Source organism: Anas acuta, chromosome 6, assembly GCF_963932015.1.
Source record: "Anas acuta chromosome 6, bAnaAcu1.1, whole genome shotgun sequence".
NCBI lineage: Eukaryota > Metazoa > Chordata > Aves > Anseriformes > Anatidae > Anas > Anas acuta.
This window is the reverse complement of record NC_088984.1, coordinates 29053481-29068551: the sequence shown is the minus strand read 5'-3', so window position 1 is coordinate 29068551 and position 15071 is coordinate 29053481. Positions and strand designations below refer to the sequence as shown.

The following is a 15071-nucleotide window of genomic DNA, read 5'->3' as shown; positions in this document are numbered from 1 at the left end:
TTGTTTTCCTTTCTTCCTTCTATTCTGTGTAGATCTGACAGCCCGCCTGTCTTGGGTAAAGTGGGATTAAGAGCTACCCAAAAGAGAGATCTCTGAAGGCAGTGTATTGCTAATCTGATGACCCAACTGCTGGGTACCAGCTGTTAAATTCTCAGTACTGCAAGCAAAAGCATGGCACTTACCACTTCATTGACTGTCACTGATCACTTTCTTTCTGCATGTCCAGCATCCAGACTCTCATGGTGTTAACTTGTTGTTGTTTAGGGCCTTCTGCTTCTCTTTCTTCTGGTTTCTCACACACTTATGTACTACTCTTGTCTGAAAGTGGAAAAACAACAACAACAACAAACAAAACAACAACAACAACAAAAAACAACCATTAAAAATCAGTGTCATTACAATCACACTAACATTTTGAGATTGCTGTTCCATTGAGTGAGAGCAATGTCCAAACTACATTTCCAGTGCATGGGAAAACCCATCCCCGATCACAAGAATAAGCTAAGCACCATTCACTGTAGCCTTTTGTTTGGCTGAAGATGTCCAGAGCAATACGTGTAAAAGTTGCCAGTGATGTAGAGCACAGAGAATATGAAAGGCAAGCTTTCCAGGAGGTGAGAGACAGAATTTCTTTCCAAAACTTCTCATGTCTACCTCCCTATATGACAACTTTGGGACGTCTGAGTTCAAACAATTTTGGCTACAAATAGCCTATGACTGCTAGCACTTGGGAACCATCTCCTCTATGCCCCTCACACGTATAATTCATCCTGATTGATCACACAAAGACAGCAGCTAGCTTTTGGCATTTTTCACAAAACCACTTCTCCCTTCTGATTTGTGATTTTTTTTAAGGATGTGCCAGCTACCTGATGTCACTCCAGGAACAATCGGGAAGGCTCTGCTAAATGCTTCCAACGCAAGATGTGCCCCACTTTCCTGCTGAAACAAAACAGAGAGGCAAAGCAATGTGTTCACACTTGGCAAGTGATTACCAAACAGTTGTTTCCACAGAATAGCTGTCTTATTCTGCAGCCCATGGTAATAATTAAGCTTTTCATATTAGTAAAAATAAAACCATGATGAAAAGCCTATAGCTGTTTCTCCATTTTCTGTGATAACTCTCTCATACTACCTGAGTGTGCTCTAAAGCTAACATTGTGCTCATCTGTTGAATACATTTTTTCCTGTCACTCCTACATTGCAAAGGCTCTGAATCAATTTGTCAGTAAAGAAGAGCCATTGTACATCATGCATCTTGTACACTGTACTTCTGTAATACCCTGATACTGCACTCAGTCTTAATGTACTTTACTTGATATTTCTTAACAAGAGAAATGCTAGATCCAGATAAAATGAATGTACTTGTTTTAGCACACTGATTAGTTCTCCATATAGCCATTATCTCTGCTAAGCTATGTCAGAAAGTGTGTCTTTGCTCTGGCTGAACTCTAATAGTTTTGGGGAGAAGCAAATATAGAGAGAGGCCTTTGAGGGAAAAACTGGAAAGAACCTTTTTACCTTCTCAATTTTTCCATTAAAACAAAAGGAGCAATTTAATCTCAGATGCAACAAGATATTTCAGCCGACTCAGAAAAAGAAAACATTTCATCTCAAACTTTTAACTTTCTTTACTTTTTCACCCACTTATGACATTGGGATGATTTTTACAGTAGTTAGTGCCTAAAAAAAAAAAAAAAAGTTCTTTGAGGGCCCCCATACAAGACTGGTGGGGCAAATGATGGGTGTAGGAGCTCTCCCCACTGCCCTCCTCCTGGCCTACAAATCCTTGATGCTAACTTCTGTACTCATGTTAAAAGGGCAGGAAGGCAATACAACCTAGGGTTGCCTGTCAGGGATACTGAAGCATGAGGCTGTTCATTTATTTATTTTCTTATTTATTTTCTAGGAAAGTAAATATGACAGCCCCAGAGCAGGTCACTGCTCTCCCTCCTTCTTACCTGCTCTGGCAATGCTGAGCCTCTGGGGACACAAATGTCTCTGAAGGTGACACGATGTCATAGGTTAAGTGGTCAGTGATAGCCCGGTCATTGTGTAGAGGATCCCCAAGAGCCTGCCTGGGATCTAAAGAAAATGAGACAGGCCAAGTCTTCACCGGGATGTGTATTTCTCTGAGATCCTTACTGATTACCATCCGTAAGAGACCTGAGACTCATCCACCCCAGATGCTTTCAGGCAGCACTGCTGGGGACCCCACAGGTCACACATTATAGCCAGCACGTTGTAGTAACCACCTCTCTAGCACTGTTGTGACTAGAGGTGGAATAGACTCCAAATGGGAACGCACACACTGTGCAAGGTACTTCACCACCAAGCTTAATTTGGGTCTCCAAAAACCCTGGCTCCAGATATCCCCCATTTTAATGGTATTGCAGGCTGAACTCTCTGTGCTGCTGCCTTAGTACTGTGCCACTCAGAGGTCTGCAGTGCTTACAAGATAATAGCACCATGCTATGAAACAAATAAACATTTTCTGTACTCACCTAGTGCAAACCAAAGTTTGCTTGTTTGCTCTTTGTTCCAACCTAGAAAACTTGGTTAATGGCTCTTCTGAAGCAAGCTGGTGGGTACAGTAGCATTGGGAAAGCACACTCCTATAAAGGTGATCAGGCAATTTATCAGGTTTGTGATCTGCTTGCTGTGGAAAGACAACCAATCTGGAGATTGCATTAGTACCAAAGTAGGAAGAACTGCCCTGGAACAGAATGATTTTTCTCAGCATGGGGACTCCAGCTAAGGAAGGCTTTAGCTCTAGGTGTCAGCTAAAGCTGAAGCCCTCCTCTGACACGCATACTCCCACCCCAATGCCCCATGCTCAAGCAGCAATACTAAGAACAACAGAAACACCAGCGGAGCTTCCTGCAGCACGGCTCCATCAGCAACACCACTGAGCTCCTGCAGGACGTGCCAGACGTTTGAGTGCAGCTGGGCTGTGGTCTGCATGCTGGCAGGCTCTGAGGAATGCCCTGCTGCAGAGGCACTCCCACCTATCACTGCTGCTGTCAAGGAATCCTTGCACAGGGCATGACTTTGAGGAACAGGCTGCTGGAATTCGATGATGACTCTAAGCTCGGAAAAACCGTGGCCAATAAATCCCGAGGCAGGATATGTAAAGACGGGGGTTTGGGTTGAAGTCAAAACCAGAAATAAAAATGTTCCTTTCGGGAGTTAAAACTCTAATCCTGGGCTCTTGAGCCAGTAAGTAGGAGTCAATACATTTATTGCCACCATTAAGACTGATGAAGCTGTTTCTCCTCATGCACACTCTGGTTTGACACCCACATCACTCCATGGCCTTCAGTGCAGCCACATTTGATTTATGCTGGCTGGAGGGGACAGTCTTTCTCTGCCCTCCCTGAGCTATCCTGAGCATGGCAGCCTTTTAGAGATGACACATCAGCCAAAGGATGGTTCTTGGGTAAGGTCCTGTTAAATCAGATGGATGCAAGCAGCTGCTAAACTGGGAAATACATCGTGCCATCAGAGCAGCTTCTGATATGTCACTGATTCAGCCAAATCCATTTATCTGAGATAGTTAAAAGCAAACGAGAGGGCTGGAGCAACTTCCTACAAAGACAGGCTGAGAAATTTGGGGTTATTTAGCCTAGAGTAGAGAAACCTCTGAGGAGACCTTTTAGCAGACTTCCAGCATTTAAAGGGGACCTACATTAAAGATGAGGAGGGACTCTTCATCAGGGAGTGTAGTGGTAGGACAAGGGGTAATGGCTTTAAATCAAAAGAGGATAGATTTAGATCAGGTTTGAGGAAGAAATTTGTCACTCAGAGGGCAGCGAGGCCCTGTCTCAGACTGCCCTGGCTGTGCCCATAGTTCCATGTCTGGGCACATTTATTCTGAAATATGCCTGCCTTTTCCTGAATGAACTTAAGCTCCTGGAAGTAGACTATAAGGCAGGAAACCCCAGGGGGAACTGGGCTGGTTTCTGGAACTGATTTCTGTGCACTACATTTACACTCCACCTCAATCCCGCGTAACTGCTGTGTGCAGTCATATGCTCCATGTCCACTCAGCTTCTTTCCTGCCAGTTGTGTCATGCTTGATAACAGTTTGACCAGTTTTCTGGTCTCCAGGCAAGAGGTTTGACTGGCAGCAAAGTGTCTATTTTTGATATTCACCGTCATTTTTTAAATATTATTATTTCTTCATCTCACCTTCTAGATCCTGAAGTTTTAACCCAGAAACAATGACTATAGTATTCCCATAAATTATACAGACCTTAACACAAAACCTAATTCTACAACAGCCCATATGCAGCAGGTTACACCCAGCATAGCTCAAGATTTTAATATGACTTTACGAAGATGAAGCCTACTCGAGGCTCCTCAGACCACCAGAAGGTTCTCAGGGGATCACATTGACTTTCATAGCAGCTCTCAATGATTTCCCTGGGCTGGGAATCAGGCTTCACCTTCCTGGTCTTTTCAGCTGCTCTTCTTTTTCAACACAGCACAGGTCAGCTCTGCATTTTCTTTGTCCTCTGTGAAGCAGCAGGATCCTCTCATCAGGAATTTAATGGCCAAAGCTCCTATGGAAGGAAGCCAGGAAGTGCAGAAGGATGGTACCCTCATATGGCAACCGCTAAGGACTGGCTTGGGGGCCCATAAACAGCTTGAGGATTTCTTGCTTGAAATAGAGTCCAGTTTCCAGCTCATCTGGGTTCTTGCCAAGAAAAATGAGAATAATTTGTTACACCTTCCTTCCTCCAGAACTAAACTATCCACCCTTTCTGAAACAATATACCATGGTTCTTCATCAGCTAGGAAACCCTAGAACAAAAGAAATCACATCTCCATTGTGAAACAGATTCTTTTGAGAAGACATTGGTAGTTTCTTCAAAGGACAGACTGGGGATGAAGAGAAAGTTTATTCCTTTTTTTTTTTTTTTTTTGCCACTGACCCACAGTAGCAAGCTTCATTTCCAAGAGCCCTGTTACAAAGACATTCATGGTCCTAATAGGCAGAAATGTCTTAGCATGAAGAAATAGCTCAACTACTCAATGAGTTTGTTTTTTTTTCTTTGTCAGACTTTGGCAGGGAGGCAAGGAGCCTGTTCCCTTTGCACAGCCATAGAGCAGCCCAGACAGATCCAGCTCCTTGGTTTGCACTACCTTTGAGTCTGCATGCAGGAATTCCTTGGAGTCAGATAATCAGTTTGCACAGGTAGGAATCAAGGCAAACAGGCAATGGTAGCGGCTTTCAGGAGGAAATTTAATATATCTTCCCACATCTCCTAAGTCCCTGAACCTCAAGGCAGAAACCGGGGGAATAAAGTCCCTACCATCACAAGAGAAGATCAGTTTTGAGAGCACCTGAAGAACCTGAACATACAGAAGTCCATGGGACCCAACTAGGTGCATCCCAGGGTCCTGAGAGAATTGGCAGGTGTAGTTGCTAAGCCATTATCATCACATTTGAAAAGTCATGGCAGGCAGGTGAAGGCCTCAGTGATGGGAGAAAAGGGAATGTCACACCCATTTCTTAAAAGAGAGGTAGGGAAGACCCAGAATCAACCGACTAGTTGGCTTCACTTCAGTGCCTGGTAAGATCACAGAATGGATCCTTCTGGAAGTTATGTCAAAGCATATGGAAGACAGGGAGGTTATTAGACAGCTGACATGGCTTCACCGAGGGCAGATCATTCCTGACCGATCTAGATGCCTTTCAAAATGGACTGACTGCACCAGTAGACAGGGGAAAAACTTCTGTTTTCATCCACCTAGACTTCAGTAAAGCCTTTGATACAGTCCCCCACAACATTTTTGTCTCAAAATTAGAGGCATGCATTTGAGAACTGTTAGATGGATAAGAAATTAGCTGGATGGCAGCATCCAAACAGTTACAGTCAGTGTCTCAAAACCCAAGAAGAAACCAGTAAGAAGTGGTGTCCCTCAGGGGACCAAATACTATTTAATACCTTCAAGAACAGCATAGACAGCGGGATGGAGTGCACCCTCAGCAGGTTTGCTGATTGCACCAAGCTAAGTGGTGCAGTTGATATGCTAGAAGGAAAGGATGACAACCAGGGGGTTCTTGCCAGTCTTGAGGGATCAAGTTCAAGGTCAAGTGTGTGGTCTTAGACCTTCAGTAGAGCAACACCCAGGATTAATCTATACAAGGAGCAGAGTGGCGCAGCGGAAGCGTGCTGGGCCCATAACCCAGAGGTCGATGGATCGAAACCATCCTCTGCTATAATGTTTTCTCTTTCTGCATGTGATAAACTCTGAGGTCTTTTCCAACCTAAATGATTTTACAAACTGGTTGAGAGCAGCCCTGCAAAGAAGGACTTGTGAGTACTGGTGGGTAAAAATTTGGATGTGAGCCAGCAATGCGCGCTTGCAGCCCAGAAAGCTGATGGTGTCCTGGACTGCACCCACACAAGCACAGGCAGCAGGGCGAGGGAGGGGATTCTCCCCTTCTGCTCTGTGAGACCCCCCCCCCCCCCCCGCAGCCTCAGGAGGACGTGGGGCTGTGGGAGTGGGGCCAGAGGAGGCCACAAGGATGGGCAGAGGCTGGAGCCATAGGGGTAATAAGCAAGCTCTGGCCTTCAGAAAGAGTCCCAGGCCACATCAGCTCCTTTTGTGGGAACAAAGTGCAGTTACGATTGCTGTGTCTAATTTTAGATGACTCCCACCCTATCTGTTTGCTTAAGTCCGTGTGCATATGTTGAGGGAGGCACCAAAGCCAAAGGGATTCCAGTCTCAAAGATAACTTCTTGCCACACAAGGGAAAGGTGGAAATAAAATCAGATTGCGTTTTGCACTAGCACTCAGCTATCTTACACTGGGAGGTGTTCGAGTAGAGGGAAATCCAGCTGCAGGCACTGCCCTCTCGTGGTACAGGCTTAAAATCTTGCGTTTCCAGGAGAAGCAGAGGATGGTTTCTACGAGCATCCCTGCTCCAGCTCAGCAGGGAACAGAACAACGCAGATAGACAAGTGTATGCATAGCTATTTATCTCTGCAATTAGACTACGCTTTATATTCCACTTCAACCAAATCCCATGTGTTTTATATTTTTGATGTAATTTATATGCATCTTTCTGCCATCTCCCCAGTTCCTTGTTTGCACACCTTGCAGAGAGAAAGAGCCTGAAGCGTTATTCAGCTTCATAATGCAGTGTCTGAGTGCTGATAAATATTGGTGTAGCACTCTGGGGATGTAAGATGACATGAGTTGGCACACAGAGCTCACAGACAGAGCATCCACTGATCTTGTATGCCCCTGGCAAGCAGCATGTCATTCCCTGTGCACCCTGCACTCATCCTGGAGGCTGCCTGTGCTGCAGTGAGACTCCTCTTTCAGCCTTGCTAATGGCTAAGCCGTCTCCTGAGAAAGGCTTTCCAAAAGTAATCAAGCTGGGGAAGACACCAAGTATGGAAAATTTTCGCCCAGGCAGTTCTCACTATACACAAGTGAAAATAGAGCAAAATAACATGAAGGGCAACAACAGGTTGGGCTACTTGGAGTGCACATAAGTACGGGTGCATGTATCCCTATCTCTTAGAAATGTAGGATAGGAGAATTGGGAGTAATAAAAATTCATGTACAGAGACCAGCAATTACTATCAGTCACAAAACAACACCAGCCTGATGGTCTCTACCTCATGGAGGTGTTCTCATAGTGTTTCAGTGCCCTACGGGTTTCCTCTCACCAGCCGCTCCAGCAACAAGTAACTCACAGATGAAGCTTATCAAAAAAACATTTCTTAGATTGGAACGAGATTTAAGCTGTGATTTCCAAAAAGGGACTTCTGCTAAATTGCCACAAAGCTCCTCGGAGGGGAACCTGATCCCAATACCCTCTATGCTGAGCTGTGCACAGGCATGCATATACACACACATCCTGTTTGAGCGTGCAGGAGAGATTTCCCAAGCTAACATTTATGCAGTTCTCTGGAGGACAATAAAGTTATATGAACTGTAGCCACAATTATTGGATGTTATAGCACTAGACCCAGCCAGTGAGCTAATCTGAGACCTGGTTTTCAACAAACATCAAATTCTCCCGTTATTCAGATACCTGTATTTCAGCCCCGTGATTCCCAAGGTTTTTGCTTTACTTGTTGCTCCACACACACCCCCTACTGCAAGTGCTTCTCTCCTCATGCTGTCTAAATCACACCAGGTACTTCTAATACCACACTAATTTCCCTCATCCAGTATTTTCCTCCTTATGTGGAGGTGCAAAGCAACCTACCCAGAAGTCACCACTGTATTTAAGAGCCTCGGGTGATACAGCAACACAAGCTTGCAGCAGCAAGGTAAATGCGATGCAGACTTTCCTAGCTACTGGGAACCTTTGCACAGACTTTGCCCACCTAGCAGGCTGGTTCGCAGCATTTTCACAATCCCATTCTAACAGGCCAGGAAAATTAGTGAAACGTGTGCTTAAATGTATGCATGTGCTTAAGCTGAGCTGGCTGCAGTGGGGTGATTGCACCATGAGAAAGGAGAGTTTGATGGATCGACACCTTATGCTGAGTAGCTTATCAATTTTCCCTTCAGCTATTGAAATACATGCCACAGTCTTAAATCAACCGCTTCCAGGAAGGTAATTCCAGACTATCAATAAGTTTCCAGCAGGCACTATCCAACTCTCCTTCCGTCACCAGGGCTAGGATTTCTGCAGCATAATGACAGTACAAAAAACTTGAGGCTTAGAAATATTACACTGCCCTAGCAGAATGATGGATCTGCTTCCAGGGGGGAAAAATCCTCTAACTAAACAAAAACCAGAAAAGGTCTTTCAATAACTTTATTTTCCTTTTCCACATTATATTCTTCTACCGACTCTTACATCTTCATGAACTGATCCCAGCATAGCTCTTCAACAGCCAAGTTATTCTCGATGGGGTAAAACATCAGCAAAACACGCGACTCTGAGCCAACACTGAAACTGAACTGCTTCACAAAATGAAAGTAATACGCGATGGGTATCTTCCCGGTGAATTGAATTAATAATGTTAAAATCAATAGTAACTTAACAATCCTATAAAACTGTGAAATTTAATCAGTGGGAGAAGCTGGAAAACCCTTTAAAGTTTTGCTGATAAAAAAAAGTTAGAAATTAGTAATATTCAAGGTATCTTAAATAAAGAAAATAAGGAACTGTGCCCTACCAAAATAATTTGATCTTGGAACATTCAAGTGAAGCGTGCAGTAATCAAAATAACCAAGGTGAAGATATTAAAATGTGTTATCCTTACCTATTGAGAGAGCTCATAAAATTAAACATTACCTAAGGAAAAGTCCCGTGCCTTCTTTTCTGAAAGCAATTAGCACAAATTTTAAGGAGTGAGACCAAATTCCTAATTAATATAAATACTGATCTTTTCAAATTAATAAGTAGTACGTAGAAAGTTACATTAAAAACTATTCAGGGAATTTGCTTTAGTTCTTCACACTAGCACATGAATGCAAAATAAATATGTTTTTACATTACCCTAGCTACTTAAGTAAATTTAAAACCCGAAATAATCAGTGATAGAAGTGATTTTTGGGTTACTTGAACTCTTTTCCCCCCTTTTCTTTGTCTAATTTCTGTTACCTTGCTACTTATTGCTAGCAGAAGTTCACAGCTGCAGGGAAAGCTTTTTTCCTGCTCTGAGAGCAGATCAGCTTAAATCCAGGAGGGAATTTCATGGTTGTGGCTGTCTCCCTGCCTCCAGAGTTGAGGAGAAAACTCTCTAACCTTCTTTCGGTAAAAACTGTGGTAGAATGGTTCAGCATATTTGAATCCTAAACTAAAAAGAAAAGCAACAACAACAAAAAAATAGATTTCATAAACTCAAACAGATGCCTTAGAAGGGCAAATATCTTGTTCCTCTTTAATTAAAAGGTATAGCAAATAAAAACCTGGTTTTAATTAAACAGCAGGAATATAAGATGTTATCTCTCCCAACCATTCTGCTGCACTGAATTAACTTTTGCCTTTATTTGTCTAAATCCACCGTGTATCACCCTAAACTGAGCACACAGCAAGAAAACTTAGTTTTATGAGAGACAAGAAGACAGCAGCTCCTGACCAGGTATAAACCAGCAGTTTGTGCTGGTTCAGGCAAACACCAAAACAGATTCTTTCTGAGTCAGTCGATGCTGATCACCATGCCCAGAGCAGATCCTAATGCAAACACACACATACACACAAATAAGCAGTTTTACCCACACTGAGGAAGACGGGGAGCTTAACTGTAGCATTTAATCACTTTCTGTCAGCCTCTCTTTCCAGATTGCAGATTTTCATCTGCCTGGTGCTCTGTAGCAAAGGCAGAGCATGCTTTCCCCAGTGGTGTGGGGACCCAAAAATAATAAATCTCTCACCCCAATTCTCTCCTTGCTCAGCCACCATACACCCATACCCAACATAAGAGCTTTGCGTGAGCTCTCTTGTGAGGATGGTTGGGTTCTGGCTTTTCCCAGCAGCTTAGAAAGCCCAGCCAGGGCCAAGCCTCCTTGTAAAATAGTGCAGGTGTGTTTATTGTAATCATCTCTCACTAAAAAGAAACAGGTTCGGGGGGAGGGTTTAAGGGTAATTAGCATGAGCTACACTCCTGCCTTTAATCACTACCTTGCTGGTTAATATAATCAAGAAGGTAAACAAACAAGGATTAACTCAATTAAGTTAAAAAAAATAATAATACATATTCTACTGGGAGACATGGAAAGGAATTTTGTTTTGTTATACTTCTAGAGTTTGTCATTACATTTCTACTTTACAAGTTATTTTTAACATAAAGATGCCTGTCTTGGAGAATACCTCTCTTCTCCCTGCTTCCTCTAAGGAAAAAGTAAAGGAATACCCTTTATTTTTATTTCACATTCAGTATAACAACGACACTTTGCACTTTACATCATCTCTCACTAGAAGATAATCAAACACTTTAAAATATGTTACCATCCGTCAAATGAAATATAGCTTTGGAGTAGCACACCTGCCACTCTGCTAATTCATCCAAAATGATATGTCAGATATAAATACTGAGCTTAGTACCAGAGTCAAAGTCCCCGAGTGCTCAGGTCAGTATATTGTTGTGATTCCTGCGGCCGGACCCGCTTGTTTGTCATCCGAGAAAACATGCTGAAACCGCAACTAAGTTTTGGTTCTGTGTGGACACGGGATGAGATTTTTTTGCAAATGAGTTTTGTCATGACATAGGAATCATACCCCTTCAAAATAAGCATTTATTTCATGTGGAAAGCTCAATTTAAACTGTGCCTAAATATAGGAAGTGCTCCTATCAGCAGAGGTAGATTCATAACACATTAATACACGGCTCAGGGACTGTGGTGACTCTGAAGCTTCACATTTGTGTAGATAAATACGGATGTGGATATAAGCCTGTTTGGATGTGTATATGTTATCTATCTCATTGCAGAGACAACAATTAGACAACAAACACACTCTCCTCTCCCTCACTCCAACAGACATTCTCCCCTCTTTCCTACTTCTACTGTAAAACAGCCCTTGGGATCATCCATGGATATGTTTTATAAAAACCCACCAGCTCTCTCTGCAGAGGGAAAGCCAGCCCTACAACATGTTTATTGATTCAGGACGTTAAGTACCTGACCGACAAGGTTTTGCTTATAATAAAGACACTTTTTGTGCAAATTTTATGGAATGCAGCGTTCTGAAGTTTAAAGGAAAATGGGAGATTGTCATGGTAACAGCACATGGGGGCTGCAATTTGGAGAGGTCCCTCTGGGAACCACAACACCGGCAGAATTTTAAGCATTTGAAACCCTTATTATTTTTTAATTAATTCATAGCTGTGCCAAAAAAATAAAATAAAATCTTAGAGGGGGGAAAAAAAGAAAACAGGAAAATACCACAGTATTCTTCACTGGCTTGCAAATAAACATCTGTTCTTACCACTTACACACTGCAAGAGGGGAAAAATGTTAGAAGAAAATATTCCTCTCAAAATGCCACGTTTTAGGAGCAACTCTGTCAATACTGCAGGAGTCAAAACAGGTTAAAAAGATGCTCGGTGGATAGCTGCAGCTAGCTGAGGCCGTGAGTCTGGAAAGCATTAGTGCTTACGCCAGTGCTTTACGCACGGCGAGCCTGATCCTGCGGCGAGCTATTCGTGTGCTCCCTTTTATCCACCCTGAGTAGCCCAGGGAAGGTCCCTGGGGCATGGGGACAGCAGCACGAGCCCCAGAAAGGTTTCTGCCACCCCTAGGAATGCAGCTCACAGGGTGCTTGGTGCAGGATGAAGTGGGACCTCAAGGAAAGCAAGGCTCCAACACGTCTCCACCAAGTCAAAGATGAAGAAACAACCACGCAAGGGAGCAGAGCTGCTTGAAAAATACAGCTTCTGCGAGGGAAATGCCAGTCATGTTTCCCACTTTAATTGCTGGTGTAAGCCGATTCACTAAAATAAAGTAAAATAAAACAGAATCGAACATACCTGCCAAATGCTGAATTTATAGCAAACTGAAAATGTTTAATGAAAATGGGCGTTACTTTAGTTTGTAACAGATGGCATTTTCTGATACTGTGTTCCTAATTTTGGAGCCAAAATGGGTGAAACAAAACAAAACAAAACAAAACAAAGCAAAACAAAACAAAACAAAACACAACATACCTTTTCCCACAGAAAAACTCATTCTGTTAAAGAAAAAAATATACTTTTAAAAATTGATTAAAAACTGAACAACCACTTCTAACAACAACTGGAGATGTTACAAAATTTAATCATGCACTAACACAGGCTCTGGTTCTGCCTTTATCATTCCCTAAATTGCCTAGAGCAGTCAGAGACTGCAGAGCCCATCTGCTCTGGCAGACAGAAAGGTGACTTTACAACATCTGTCCAGAAGCAAAGTTCTACTGGAGGAAATTCCGTTTCACAGTCACGGCCATACGTGCTGTGTATTTCTTCCATGTAAATGCTTAGTGTCAGGGATGGAAGAAAACATGTCAAGCAATGAGATATTGCTAAGATCTGCTTTGAGAAGAAGAAATATTCTGTGCTGTTGTTGTTATTTTTTTTTTACATGAAGAGATGTATTGCATATTATAGGCTGATAACTTGAAATCAATTACAGATATCACTGTGCAATACAATAGATCCATTTATATACCTGACTTTGAAAATAGCTGCAGGTGTTTATGAGTTTATTCCACATTTCACATAGTTGTGCTTATTTCTGTTGATCTATTTATGTGCAACAGGTATCTAAACATGCCCCTTTACGAACATGTTACGGAGGCTCCCGGGGCGCTTTGAAAAGGAGGTAGCACCTCCAGGCTGCGAGCATCGGAGCTTCTCGACTCGCATCCATCCCCATGGTATGTGTCTCAGCATGGAGCCGGCGGCACCTTCACACACCGCACTCCAAGCCAGATCCTTGCCTGGTGGAAATCCGAGCAGCTGTGCTGAAGGCGAGGAACATGCCATCCGCTCATCGGCTGCAAAGCAGGCGTGCAGTGCTGCTCCGCAGAGGCACAGCTGCAGAACGGACCCTTCCTGCTCACTTTTTTTTTTTTTTTTGTAAACACACCAGCACTTTTTTTTTTTTTTTTTTTAAATAAAGGTAGGATTTTCTGGAGCGCTTGGTGTTGAGCCCAGTGATGTTAGCAAGATTTCAACCAGTGGTCTCAAAAGGAGAAGAAACAGTCCAGTGCAAAACATTTTAAAACTCCTGCTGTCCTAACACCTGCAAAATCCCAAGGTCTTACACAGAGTAGAACTGAAACCGGCAGGGACTTTCAAATATCATTGAAATAGGGGATGGGCAAAAGAATGAAAGCAACTCCTCGTTACACTAGATCCTTCTTTCAGCAAAGTCCTTGAATCTCAAGAGGAGACAGAAGCTGATAGCCCCTGTCCTGCAGCACTCTGAAGCACCCCCTTGAAAATTACCATTCCCTGTTGCCAAAAATGTTGTTGCACTGGGAGCCGTGAGCTCTCCAAGATGTGACATGCATGACAATAAAGATGAGAGGAACAGCAGCAGAGCCAGAGATGGCTGGGACATATTTCAGCAGCGTTTTCAAGAGAAGAGCACGGTTAGTTCAGAAATTGGGACCACAGGGCTGCTGTCACCAGTTCATGATGGTGGGAGCCAAAACGGCCTTTGGTAAGCTCTGAAGCACCCGCACCACTCCTGCCTCTGATCTATTCAGCGAGTAGCTGGAATCACATGGAAGAATATGGCAGGTAAAAGTCATTTCTGAGCCCTGAAAATTCATGGAGACTACAATAAATTAAGCATCAGAGGAGATGGTATTGTCACGTCCTCCACATGCTCACAGGAGAGCATCATTAGCAGGAACGTCACTGTGAAACACTGAATCAAATTCATCTTCATCTGGATCATGACTGTAAAAGCTCATGGATCAATTCCTGCTAAGGTTTTGCTAGTCATTTCTAGCTTCCACCACTCCCCCCCCCCTCCCCCACCTCCCCCACCTCCGTCCCTCCGTCCCCCAATTTCCTCCCCTTCTGGGAAGTGTTCACTTTCTGAAACATTTTTTTTTTAATTGTTGGCAGTGCCCTTTGTTACTCACCTGATTGATCACCATCATTTGTATATCAAAGCAGAAAACCAAAAGAGAAAGTGAAAACAAGAAATAAAAAGTGTTTAAATACAGAAAAAAAAAAAAAAAAGTTAATCAAATGTATTTGTGAAAATTCTGATTTTAAAAGCTGTCTTGTGAGAAAAGAAAATGTATAGCTTGTTTTGGTAGACTACAAGAGGAACTCAAACAGGAGCAAGGGCAAATCCTTCTGTGTTTTTCCTAGATGCTTCAGCAAAAGTTTTGGAAAAAGTTTTGGGGGTTGGTGGTCGACACTCCCATTCCGTCCCCTCCACCCTCTACCCCCTCCCCCCCAATAAAAAGAAAAAGAAAAATCCCATAAAGAATAAATATTGTTTGAGTTAAGTCAAACATTTTTTTTTTCTTTTATCCACTAAACCAGAAAACAGTAGGGAAAAAATGCTCAGATCAAACATGACATTTCATTGTATCTGAAACAAAATGTTTCAGTTTTGGCTTGGGGTGAACTTTGCACTATTTAAAA

The 15071-nt window shown here is 42.9% G+C and overlaps 1 long non-coding RNA gene and 1 other non-coding gene across 12 annotated transcripts in view; one reads left to right on the top strand and one right to left on the bottom strand.

Annotated features, from left to right (window-relative positions):
• Nucleotides 1–10496, bottom strand: part of LOC137858435 (uncharacterized) — a 56281-nt gene extending 45785 nt beyond the window's left edge. For 3 of the 11 annotated variants that reach the window (XR_011097719.1, XR_011097727.1, XR_011097728.1), the window contains exons 1-6: nt 10360–10496; nt 9587–9782; nt 2505–2615; nt 1962–2085; nt 870–942; nt 183–318 (exon numbers count right to left, since the gene is read on the bottom strand). This is a non-coding gene — a long non-coding RNA (uncharacterized lncRNA). The other 8 variants (XR_011097720.1, XR_011097722.1, XR_011097721.1 and 5 more) reach the window with 8 other exon arrangements.
• TRNAM-CAU (transfer RNA methionine (anticodon CAU)) lies at nt 6158–6229 on the top strand. Its single transcript has one exon. It is a non-coding gene; the product is annotated as a tRNA-Met (tRNA).
• Nucleotides 10497–15071: the final 4575 nt, after the last annotated feature.